The sequence below is a fragment of the Emydura macquarii genome, unplaced genomic scaffold (assembly GCF_026122565.2).
Source record: "Emydura macquarii macquarii isolate MOO-44397 ecotype Brisbane River unplaced genomic scaffold, CSIRO-AGI_Emac_v2 contig_1253, whole genome shotgun sequence".
In the NCBI taxonomy this organism is placed as follows: domain Eukaryota; kingdom Metazoa; phylum Chordata; order Testudines; family Chelidae; genus Emydura; species Emydura macquarii.
Genome location: NW_027131390.1, coordinates 13,003,225 through 13,016,692, shown reverse-complemented (window position 1 = coordinate 13,016,692; position 13,468 = coordinate 13,003,225). Strand labels below are relative to the sequence as shown.

At 39.1% G+C, this 13,468-nt stretch overlaps 1 protein-coding gene across 5 annotated transcripts in view; it reads right to left on the bottom strand.

The window, feature by feature from the left end:
• GRIA3 (glutamate ionotropic receptor AMPA type subunit 3) overlaps positions 1-13,468 on the bottom strand; it is a 185,284-nt gene that overhangs the window by 34,413 nt on the left and 137,403 nt on the right. The gene's annotated exons all lie outside the window — the stretch shown is intronic.

The window sequence follows — 13,468 nt, the reverse complement described above, 5'->3', positions numbered from 1 at the left end:
TGACAACTTCTGATGGCAAAGTGGATAGCTGGGGTTAGGAATTCTCCTGTGCTAGACAGACCAACAAATGTCAGCCCTTACCACCATACGCCCAAAGGAAAGCAGCTACTGACTAGAGCTGTAAAAATTTTCAATTTGAAATGTGTTTTTGATGGAAAATGGCATTTTGTTTAAAACATCAATTTTCATGGAAAAATGTGCATTTCTTTTGAAAAATTTCCAAGTGTTTCACGAAAAAATGTAAATCAAAACCAACTAAAACTGAACATTTTTCAGCCTTTTGAAAAACGAAAAGACCTGTTCTGTTTTTTGTCAGTAAACCAAAAAATTTCTGTAAATTATTTTTTAAAGAAAATTTTTCACCTCCCTCTCCACCTCTCCTGAAAATACACTACTATTTTCGGAGCAGTTTCTATTGCTTATTCTTTTGCTGCCTCACACAACGCTCTGTTATCCAGAGTGATAGAGCCAACCTTGGGTTGTACCTACTTGTGCATTTTTGGGGGGCCGTGTGGCCATCAGTGGAGGCCGATTTGAGCTGATGATCATATTGGTCATATTACAGATACAAATACAATCATATAAAATACTTTCCCTCTGATTAAAACATGACCTTGAAAGTACAATTGGCTTTTTAAAAAAGCTTAAAAGCACAGATGTAAGACAAATTCTAACTCCACAAAAAGAATGGATTTCTCTCTGTTTTGCAAATTCCTTTTCATTTCTTTGATACTGCTCTTCAGAAATCCATCAACAAATATTTCATTGTAACTTCAAGAGGGATATTGCTACTATTTTTGCCCCTCAAAAACTAAATTTTCAGAGTTTTCCTCTAGGCCGTGGGACACATTAAAGCCTCTTTTCATTATCACAAGCTTGCTGTCGATATAAATAGACAGCTTAGTCAACAGTTCTGTTTTCCCTCTTCATTGTTAGATGTTTATGCATAAACATGAACCGCATACATTTCCTTCACCTCAGACATAAAGGGTATATTTTCACTGCCATGCATACAACAGCTTTTAATGTTAACACAAGCAGCGCCTCTAATTCCCTGCTTGACATGCTGAGAATGTACTTTATTCTGTCCATCACTAATCACTATCCAAATACAAATTTCCCTTAGGTAGCAATGTTTTTATTTTAAAATAAAATCCCAGCACAATCAGTCCAGATTTTTTCAGCCTTCACCAATCTTATTTTACTTTCTAATTCTCCTACTGTTTCTGTGTGTGAGACATTTTGATATTTTAAATGAAAAAATGCAATACTCTCCAACATAAATATTACGCTTGATCCTGGCTGGATTTAAATATTACACATATCAGAAAATAAACCAGACTCACCTTTCAATCACTGATTATTTTTTCCATTACACTCAAGGGCAGAAATGGGCTAAATTTGGAATTCGCAAACTTGGTTTGAATAAAATGGGACTGAATCTAAACAAACCATGGTCTTGTTTTTGCAATATCAAAACCTTGCCTGATGATATTTTGCAAAACCAAAATATTTCCCTAACTAAATCCACCTCTAACTCACAGTAAAATATCTTTGGGAAACCCAATGCTTTCTTCCAAAGGCTGAACTATCTTTGCCTCTGTGTAGATATCTTTCTCCTCATTCAGAGTTCAGCTAAAGTTCATATCAGTCTCTTCCATTACAGAAAAGGAGTGAAGCCAGTATATTTAAAAGAATCATCTTTTAACTTCCATTCTTAAAATATTTTGGTATAGTTCTAAATAGTTCCCTTTTCTTTTTAGAATATTCTATCTTCTCCTCTATTTAGAGTCTCTGTTCAAAAACACTGCCTCAGATACCCTGTACAGATACACATATCTTAAAAATATGACAAATTATTCTTACTTCATTTTCTCCTTTTCACAGAAGATGCACCAGAGAACCCTTTCCCCGTAGAATATGGGGTATAACACCTGAGATGTAAATCAGCATTGCCAACCCCCAGCATTCTAAAATCTCAAATGAGGTCCCCAAAAAACAAGATTAACCCTGCCCCCAATGGTTTGGATTTTTCTGGGTTTTTTTGAACATTTAGGTCACAATTGGAGACGTGTTTTCATGCTGTCCTCTGCAATCATGGGGGCTAGAAATGTACTTTTAAAAAAATGACAGATGAGATTCTCACATGTTCAGATGAATCCAAGAGGGGTGGGGCTTTAAGAAAAACACAAAGTATTTCGGCTTTCACCATAATTTTAAGAGTCAGAAAGCACTGAGTCACAGCCAGAATCTTGGGATCAGATGGGGGAACCAAAAGACAACTGCTGTAGTTCCCTATCCTTGGAGTGATTCTAAGCCGGCTCTCATCTTGATGTACTTCAGAGCAGCCTAGGAACTGCTCCAAACAGTGCCATTTATTATGACCCCCCCCAGGGATCATCTACCAGCTGAGGATGGTTGATGTCCAGCACATTTTTGGCCACATCCCCGCCCTGATCCCTTCACTAGCGACTGCAGGAAAGTGGCCTAGGAGATACAATCCCTCCCCGAGTTCCCTCTGCAACTCAGCACTATATGTCACAATCTGGCTATTTGTGATATTTTTCTCTTAGTATTTGTTGCATTACCAATATTTTGGGTTTTCTTTAAAGTTGAGTTTGCCAGTTACACATTGCACGGGTTTGTTAGTGCTCTGCAGATGAATCTTAGGGCACAAGAAAGAAGGACAGTAAGATACATAAGCCAACAGCAAGGGGCCATTGCACCTTGGCCAGAACAATAGGCAGGGACAGAAAGCGAAGAGACGACAATAGCAGAGTTTACCAGTCTCTTCCACTTTGCTTGTCATTTTTAACCACTTTCAGCTCCTTTACAGGTGTAATCAATACCACCACTGTCAAAGAAAGGCAGAAAGACTTAGTTTGTTTATGCAAAATGTTAATGTCCATAATAAAATTAGTGCAGTTTCTGTCTAATCTGAATGATGCGATGTTGTTATATAGATCCACATGTGCATGCTACAGTGCTAGAAGTCTAATTAGTCACATGTAAATATTACCCGTCTTTTCCACACTTCACACTTTTTTCTTTCATAAATGCAATTAGCTTTTCCATAGCAGTTGCTGGATCCAACAATTTATGTGCAGACAGGTGGATGCTACTAACTAGAAGTGAAAGAGAGTGGCAGAGGATTCCTTTGGTATCATTCTTGTCTTGTTGCGTTGAGGTCATAGGGTTCAACTCCCATATCAATCAAGTGGTGGGCTAATACCCTGGGCTTCCAGTGCAGTGAATTAACAGTGCAATGCAGAGTAGCTGACTTACTTTTAGTGGCACTGTTCTTTGAATGAGACATTAACATGAACTCTTCTCTGCCTCTCCCGGGTGGGATACTCAGGGGAGAGTAAATGATCACGTGCCAGTATTCAAAAGAGTAGGGGATGACCCTGGTGATTGGCCCACAGACTGTAGATAAGCTACTGTTGAGCATATAATGGCTGCTATAATAACCTATACTAATAACATAATTATTGTCATTCTCTAGTGCCTTCATCTAGATATTCAAGCTCTTTACTAATAAGAAAGAATTAGGTTCATAGCTCCCCCATGAAGTTCCATTTTCCAAATGAGTCAGCTGCAGTGCAGAGAGGTTATTTTAGGTACTTAAGGTCGCGTGGGAAAATGTGTGGCAGACCCAGCAAAAACCTAGGCTAGCATCGAAGATACATGCCACAGCTTTTATCTGCATAGTACTTGCAATACCAGCCCTTTGATTACCTAGATTGGGGGCGGAGGGGAAGTCAGTTCCATCACTACATGATCATCTTGTTTTTATTACATTCTGGTTCAAAACGCCTGGTTAAATGAAAGTTGGTCACATCCCTCTTCTCCCCCACAAAGAAATATGCACCATGCATTACTCTCGCACTATTCCCCACTCCTCATTTTACCAAGTTCCAAATGTCTGTGAGACTCTGCACTTAAGCAAGGCTCTTCTGTGTGTTCTGGATTTATGTGTTCAGTTGGGATATACTAATTTTTCATCACACATATATATAAATAAAATAATTGTGATTTGAGCCCTAATATTTCAGTTCAGGAAGTGAGTTTGTGAGGGGAGTCGTACCTCATTCTTGTCACACTGCTTTGATATTGATTTGACTCCACTGAAGTCATTGCCGTGACACTCAGGTATAAACTGGTGTCACTGAGAATCAGGCCCTCCAAATCTGTGGCTTCCTATTTTTCCTTTGGGACCATTGTAACTTTGTTTAGGCCCTCCCTGTAGGGAGGTTGAGAGCAGAGATTCTTTGCTGTCATTGCTGATCACTCCTGTGGCGGGGGGAGGGGAAAGAGAACCCCCTGAATCCATTATATATCCCCATCCATGCTCAGAACAGGCTCGGGAGGCAAAGAGAGATCTTGCTGTGTTTCAAGTTGGGTGGAAGCCCAAGTGTTAGCGCTAAATATGTAGGAAGGGGCAGAAAATGTTTGCAAAAATCACGGACGAGTCACTAATCCCAATTTTCCTTCAGCCATCTTTAACTTTTTGCAAATTTTCTCCTGACGGTTGTACTTCCCTTAGCTTAAAAGAAGCTTCTCATTACTAGTTTATCGTCAACGTTTTATTCATACTAGTCCTGAGCATTTTGAAAAGATGTGTTTGGGCAGGAAATAGACAATGTGCTGTAGTTCTTTTTCAAAAGACAAATCTTACTTTCTCAAGTGAGCTGAATTCATATAAAGAGACAAACAAATCACCATTCAAGCTGTAACTAGCCTACACTTCACTGATATGCCAATAACCGTCTGAGTAATAGATTGTAAATCAAATTTTAAAGAATTTCCTTTCCTTGCACAATATTGAACACCAGGCAAAGCCTATATTCATCTCCCTGCACTTTATTGCTGACATCTACTCATCCGCATTGCAATATTGAACTCAAAATTAAAATGACTCCTTTTACCAAGAGACAGCCTGATTTTTTCAAACTTCTTTGTTTCACTAGCTGAGCCAGTTCTAAGCATATTCACATTCAATCGAAAAGTATTTTTAAGCTCCCCTGGAAATTTAGAAGAGATAATGCCCTTGGTAGTCAACTCTGGAAAGATCTCATGTCATGCTAACCTCTTCAATTTAGCCTGTGCCTAAAGTTAGTCCTGCCCATACATTTTGGGGCACATCCAGATGAGGTGACTGGCTCTGTGGGTGTGGGGAAAGCAGTGGACGTGATATACCTTGACTTTAGCAAAGCTTTTGATACTGTCTCCCACAATATTCTTATCAGCAAGTTAAAGAAGTATGGGTTGAATGAATGGACTATAAGATGGATAGAAAGCTGGCTAGATCATTAGTCTCAATGGATAATGATCAATGGCTCAATGTCTAGTTGGTAGCCGGTAACAAGCAGAGTGCCCCAGGGGTTGGCCAGTTTTATTCAACATCTTCATTAATGATCTGGAGGATGGGGTGGATTGTACCCTCAGCAAGTTTGCAGATGACACTAAGCTGGGGGGAGTGGTAGATACGCTGGAGGGCAAGGATAGGATACAGAGAGACCGAGACAAATTGGAGGATTAGGCCAAAGAAATCAGATGAGATTCAACAAGGACAAGTGCAGAGTCCTGCACTTAGGACGGAAGAATCCCATGCACTACTAAAGACTGGGGAGCGACTGGCTAGGCAGCAGTTCTGCAGAAAAGGACCTGGAGGTTACAGTAGACAAGAAGCTGGATATGATTCAACAATGTGCCCGTATTGCCAAGAAGATTAACGGCATATTGGGCTGCATTAGTAGAAGCATTGCCAGAAGATTGAGGGAAGTGATTATTCCCCTCTATTCGGCACTGGTGAAGCCTCATTTGGAGTACTGAGTCCAGTTTTGGGCCCCCCCACTATAGAAAGGATGTGGACAAATTGGAAAGAGTCCAGCGGAGGGCAACAAAAATGATTAGGGGGCTGGAGCCCATGACTTATGAGGAGAGGCTGAGGGAACTAGGCTTGTTTAGTCTGCAGAAGAAGAATGAGGGGGGATTTGATAGCAGCCTTTCACTACCTGAGAGGATGGAGCTAGGCTATTCTCAGTGGTAGTAGATGACAGAACTAGGAGCAATGGTCTCAAGTAGCAGTGGGGGAGGTCTAGGTTGGATATTAGGAAAATCATTATAATTATGAGGGTGATGAAGCACTGGAATGGGTTACCAAGGGAGGTATAGCAGGGAGGAATCCTCTGGACATCTCCTTATCACCTAGCTCAGCTTCTCAGGCCACGCTCTGTATTTGGCCCTTAATAAATTTACATAACAACATTGTCAGCACAAAATTTGGACACTGGTAGGCCTAACAGGTTTTCAGCTCCAGTCAGAATAGGCCAATATACAGGCAATGATGGCGCAATCCCAGTAGACTGAATGAGATGTTGCGTATTCACATCATTATAATTTCTAAACCTTCGTGTGCACATGCAAAAGTAAAACTAGCTTCACTCTATGTAATTTATCAGCACTCATGTATTTTAAATGTCTCCATATCAAATACATATTAATGTGACACAACAGGGTTATATAAAATAGTACAGTAACTTGAGAAAATAGGGTCCCCACTGTCTTGAGCAATGTCATTATCATATAGCTGTTCTCCAGAAAATAGAACATTCAAATACCAAGTGATTTTTCCCTGGGGCACTCACTGCTTTGCTTCAGTAGTATATCCACAGCTAGAGCCGATACTGTGTTATTTCACCTCCATGTATTATGCTTGACCTGATAAAATAAGTCACCTGCACAATGCCATTGGTAACTAAATGTTTATTTACATATGTAAGTTTACATTATTAAATTCTAGTTACATGTATGTGCATTGAAAAGCCCCATTATAAAAGCAAGCAGAGTGAATGGAAGCGTGCATGGTATATAGTTTATGATAATGTGAATACTTATGCAAACACTTGCTACTAAAATCTAATCAGTATAAGCTTTGGCTAGAAATCTTGCTAGTCTGCCTTCCTTATTAAATGATCGATTCTTATTAACCCTAGGTTTTAGACGAATGACATCTTTCCCAGTGGGTGGATAATGAATTTTATTTCTGCTAATTTTAATTTCCATAAGGAGGCATTTTCTTTCTCAATCCAACATGTAAAGACAACAGCACATTTAATTAGAGCATTTCATAGAAAACCATTGCTCTGTAGGTATGTAACACTAGCTTTGCGCCTGTCTTTAAAATGGCTTGTTTAGTGTTTATGCAGAAAGAAAAATCAGACAAAAGAAGCAGATTGTTGTTAGAGAAAATAACTACTATCAGGCCATTCATTATGCACTCACTGGAAAGACTGCCATTTCTATGCATAGACATATGTATTTAGAAATATTTGTATATACAGACACATACACACACGCTCTGCATGTTTTTATATAGTGTGTGTATATATGCTGTTTTCCATATTTTATTTATTAAAAATAGTTAGAAATCATACAGTGCTAGCCTTTTTAAAACCTATATTATATGAAATATGGGTTTTTTTAAACAGTTATTAGTAACATTGAATAAATAATGACTAGTTAATACTGCGGACCTTCCCATCAAACTTTGTGTAATAAATAAATAAAACAACCTTGACTCACCAGGTTCTATTTAAGGGAGGTGTGAGTCAATGCTCTGCCTGATTGCTCTCTTTCCACATCAGATCTGAAAGATCTCTTTATCTCAGATTTTGGAAGCTATCGGTTTTCTGTGATATTCCATTCTCTAAAGGCTATACGTGTAATCACACGTCAGTATTTTTGTCAGGCATTTGTTATGATCACTGCGTGCTTGATGCCAAAATACATAAACCCTTTCCTTTATCCTAGTTTTATCCAAAGTCAAGAGCAAAATATTTATGAATGCTTTTCTCTGAACAAGCCCTATATCTTCATAAGCAAACTATATTTTGAAATTAGAAATCAAACAGAGTTTAGTTCCAGATGAAGCCTGTGGGGTTCAAAAACAGAGTTCCCCATGGTATTTTTAGCAGGCTCTATTACAGTAGGTTATAGTTTGATTGGATTAAATGCATAAATCTTGCATAGGACGTATTGGTTTTCATTCTCCATTCTCCATTCACTACATCATTTTCTGACAGAATTTATTTCAGTGATCAGCACTCTTTGTCTTCATACTGTATTACAGCAGGAAAGCACAACTGGCGGTAACATGACTGCTAAATCATAACTGGTATAATGCGAGCACATGCTGCTGCTTCAGAACATATTCTGGTTGTTTCCTCTAACAATTTCTTCCTCAATAGGCACAAGTAAGATATTGGGCCAGATCCTGGATGGCAGTTAGGGCAGGATTGTCAAAGGTGCCAGTGAGCTGGTTTAAATTGCCCCAGGGGGTGGCGCGTGCACCCCACCTTCACTTGTATTGAGATTGTGCAAGTACTTCAGTCATTGTTTGCTTTCATTCTGGCTTCATGAAAGAAACCAAGCGAAGCGTTAGAGGGTTAGTACAGAAAGGCCTCATTTCTGAGCCTGGTTTGGCATACGAGGAGACTACAGAAGCTGTCGCTTTCTGTGGAAATTGCTGCAAGGGAGGTCCAAGCGCTCAATGCATCCAGAAAACCATGTAAGATAACAGGAACATTTTCAGGCAAAATATTAGTGAGAGAGGAATATTACTGATGTGGCCAGATGGGTTGTCCAGAAGCGATGGGATAGAGAGAGAGACCTGATGTGTGCACACACATGTGCAAAATATTAGTGAGATAGGAATATTACTGATGTGGCCAGATGGGTTGTCCAGAAGCGATGGGATAGAGAGAGAGCCCTGATGTGTGTTAAGAAGGGACACCCTGAAAGCATATAAAGAAATAAGATGAAAAATCTTTATCAGTATAAATTTGGGGTTGGAAGATGAAAACTGGCCTGTGAAGTGAGACAAAAGATGGCAGGGGGACCAGCAGGACCAGAAAAGAAACACAAAGACTAGGACAAGACCTAATGGGGGAGGCAGATTATCCCACATTGATACTGTACGGTTCTTACACCTTCCTCTGAAGCATCTGGTGCTGGCCACTGTTAGAGACAGGATACTGGGTTGATCCAGCCTGGCAGTTTCTATGCTTCCTAATAACACCCTTGGTTTGCTGGAAAACTGTCCTGTACTTGCCCAGTTTAGATTATAGATGCTTTGCTTTAAAATCATCATAAATTTCCTTAAAACCCACAAAAGTGAGATGTGTCGGAGTTAAGACTGTAAATCCGTAACTCATGTATCCAATCATGTCCCTGTATCGCAGCTCATATGGTAGGAAGTCACTCCATGTTCTTAGGTCCCCTGCATTCCACCTGTGGATTTCAGCCTCTGACATTCCTGACTTTTGCCAATATGTATCAGACTCTTTTCTTTAAAAAAAACAAAAAAAAACAAAAAAAAAACCATTCAAGGTATCTCAGTTTTAAGGGAAGAGGTGTTGGTTGGCCTCTTTTGATTTCCAAAGGGCTTGAGATGGCGCTCTTCCCAGCATAGATAAAGCACAGGCAATAAGCAATGTCAGTGTCAGACCTCCCTGTACAACAGCTAATAAATATCAGCACTGTGCAGACGTGACCAATGGGACAAGCAAGATGGCAGCTCAGCCTCCATGTCTATTTGATCCTTGGCTTGTCAGCCGAAGCATCTAACAAGGCTGACAATTAGTGCCATTTGTGATAGGCAATTAGGAACAGGATGTGGAGCCAATAGGGCAACTAATAGCCATCGGATGGCAACACTTTTTTTCTTCACTAGTTTCCTTGATTGGAGTCAAACCAGTGGCCTGGAAATAAAAGGTTCTGTGACCCACTATTGAGCCTTTAAAGCCAGCCAGTTCCCCCCCAGACATTATTTTAACGTAGTTTTAGTGGTCTGATGATGAGATGACTTCAGTTTCTCCATAAAAAGGAGAAAATGCAAGATAAGATCTTTCTAAATGTCCCATCCCACAGTATTTCCTTCTGTAAATCACCACATTGCACTAAAGCAATGCTAGTGACACCTTTATACAATTTTAAATATTTTCAATAAATCCTTCTAAATGGTCAAGCTATCAACAACTTATTAACCTAAAATGGTCTATACATGTTGTTTTGCAGAAGTCTATTGCTAAGCTTCTTAATGCTGTTACATGTGATCAGTTAAAAGAAGCTATCAGAATGCAAGAGCAATTTACACTTCGAAATGTCTAGAAACGTGTACTTCCTTTTCTATTGAAGTTTAAATACAGCCCCATTTACAGAAGAATTACTAATTGGTTGGAAAGGTCACTTCTTTGGAATATATGCATATTGGAATTCTGAAACCAATTAGAATGTGATATTAGACATTTTCAGTGCTGAATGTAGATTAATTACACCATATTGATTTGATGTGCTGGTCATATTTGTTGAAATTTTAATTGAATGTATTAGAAGATGTTGGTTCTAACATATACAATCCATAAAGGAAGGAAGTTACATTTTTTGTAATTGCTTTCTACGGTAGCAGTTTTTTCTACAGAAAGATAAACATTTTTGAGTCTTCAATACAAGTCTTTATGTTAATCAATCTCCAAGGAGAGGGTTCGTTTTCCCTCTCAATATGGATGAATGCCCTTTGAGATCATGATGGGAACTGATGCAATCTATTGATTGCCATTTAAATGATGTCTTTATAAGCTAATTGTTGCAAAATTGTAAAATGTTTCTGATCAGAAATAAGCAACTATCATCAAAAACAAATTTCCTTGTGATTGGTGGATATCCTGGGGTAAGGAATATCCTTAAACAGCAACTCACCAATTAGTTAGGATAGTAAATATGGCCGGCTGTGACAACTGTGAAATAAAAGTCAGATTGGACAGCATTCAGCAAGCCCATTTGAAAAAGGGATGTTTCCGTTAGACACTATCAAAGCATGTAGATCAAAGCTATCTGGAAGACATGGCAATGGGTTCAGAAATAGCCAACGCTATAAAATAGGTCACTGGCTGGAACCTGCCCAGAGCTGAAATAGCCGAAAGTCATTACCATCTGCTCATGTAGAATGAGGAGTTGGCCTCAGTCCAGTTCCTAGTACATAAATGTCCACGTTACAAAAAACACAATAAAAGGTAGTACTAAATGGAAACCCTGCTGACAGTCTTAGAAAAGAGGCCAAGGACTGAATGGACTATGGACACATTTCACTCTTAAAGGCAGTTAAGATATTGGACAGATGAAACTTGCTTGTGCTGTACCCATTGTAAAGAGAAATAAGAGGCTTTTTCCCCCCTGTACTGTTAATCTGGCTCTATTCATGAGCCAGTAAAATCTACTTTGAGAGGCGTGATTGGTGAAACATTTTAGCTTCGGGTCTTAGAAAAGAGAACACCCATCACATGCAAGCTTCCCTCAGGGGTCTTAAAAGCCTGTTTCTTTCCTGGTCCAATTATTTAAAGTCAGTTAACCTTCCCATCTCTGTGGGCATGCATCTACAATGGGAATTGTTAGCACTTTGCTCTCTACTGGCTTGCACTGGTGCAGCTCTTGCTGGTGCTTACAAAGTGTGAAGCACTAATGTGGAGAGGGCAAGATAGGGCACTTTTACCATTGTGGCCTGTGGCCAGCTTACACTCCGCAGTGATAATAAAAGGGCTATAGTGTAGCGTAGTGTAGACAAAGCCCAAAGCCTAGAGTGAATATAATCTATGAAGCAGGCACTGAAAAATTGCAAACCTCTTTAAGAGTTATTTTGAGTTTTAAGCCAACATTATCATCATCAAGTTAGGGAGCTAATAGAGATTGGTATAATGAAACATTTACGTGAACATACACATTTCATAAAGACATACCTTTTTCTTCTCAAATCAACAGAAGAAGACTAGGTACAACAATCAATTCCATGCTACGTCATGACACTTAAGTTGGGTATTCTCCAGCAGCTAAAATACAACTGAACTAATGCAGAGCTCAAGAAAGTAAAACGTAGGCAAGCCTTGGTTAGTGCTACTCACAGTACACAGAGGAGAACTGAGAGGGCCCAGTTTCTGTGCCACCGATTCTCCCTTTTGTCCTCCTTGTTAGCATAAAGCAGAATTCTGTGCTTCCCATTGTTGCCAATGCTCTGCTCTCCTCCCACCCCCATTTCATTTTTCCTTAGGCCTTGATAGAGCCGCCAGCTCTTTCCAGTTCATCCTCATTTAGAACTTTGCTTTCCCTTCGCTTGAGGAGAGTGTCAGAGAACATCCCAAGACTATTAACAGCATAATAAAATATTCATACGTTTACTAGACTTGGTTTCCTTTCACAAAAAACACTTGCTCCTTTGATCTTGCTCAGAGAAGGGATTTCCACATTACATCAGACTATTAAGAAAATAAAGAACTCTACCTAACAATTCCTTTTACTATCTATAGTCATGGGTGAAAGCTATTCAGATGCAGAATTTTCCTGTAGGAAAAGTGAGTTGTGTGTAAATAGCATGAAAGATTTCTAATACTGTGATGGCTTTTCTGCTGGAAACATAAAGCTTTTTCTCTCTATACAGATGCTGTTTGTATGTGTATGTGGTGAAAGGTTTGTGATTTAACAAAATATGCAAAATTTTACACACTTATGTCACCATTAAAAAAAGGCAGCATTTATCAACAGTGGCAGTGGAGTCAACACTAATCTTTTAATGCATAAATAGGGTGCAACTATGGTATCTGATAACACAAGTGGTAAATTGAGATATTTTAAATGGAACTATTGTGTGTGATTTTATATATATATATACATTTTATATATATATAAATGTGTGTGTTTGTGTGTGTGGTGGCGATAATCAGAGAATAAACTGCAGAGCAGGTGATAAATGTATTTATCATGCCTCTTTGAACGTCTTACCTACTCTCTAATCCCTGATACATTCCAACCCTCTGAGTAGCTTCAAGCAGCCCTCAGTTTTTAATAAACCTGCAAGAGAGAGTTTTTCTTCTCCAGTTTCCCTAAAACTTACACCAAGTCCCAAGATGGGCAATACTCAGTCCTGCACCATTGAAAGCTTTTCTACATATAAAAAATATATATAATATATAATATATATAAAAAATAATATAATATAAAAATGTCACAGACTTAATGTCTTAATGCCAGAAGGGACTTTAAAGTCATAACATTTTTAAGTATACAGAATCTGGTTTAGATGATTTTTAGAGGTTTTTATGGCTCCCATTGAGCCCTATGTCATTCAGCTCATGGTAAGGAAGGCACCTCTCATTCCTTTAAACAATTTATTCCTGACCACTCAGGATTCCCTGCAAATACAGGATGTATGGAACAAGTCCCACTGAGATTAAAATAGATGAAGTCTTCAAGCTAATTGTTAGTAACACAACAATATGGCCATTACTCTCCACTAAATTATTAACATGTGCCTCTCATATTGCACCTGGGGTCTGATCCTCTAACCTTACTCTGGGGAGGGTTGTGGGAGAAGGGGTTTGGTCCTCAGCCTGGAAAAATGATCCAATCTCGAAAATCT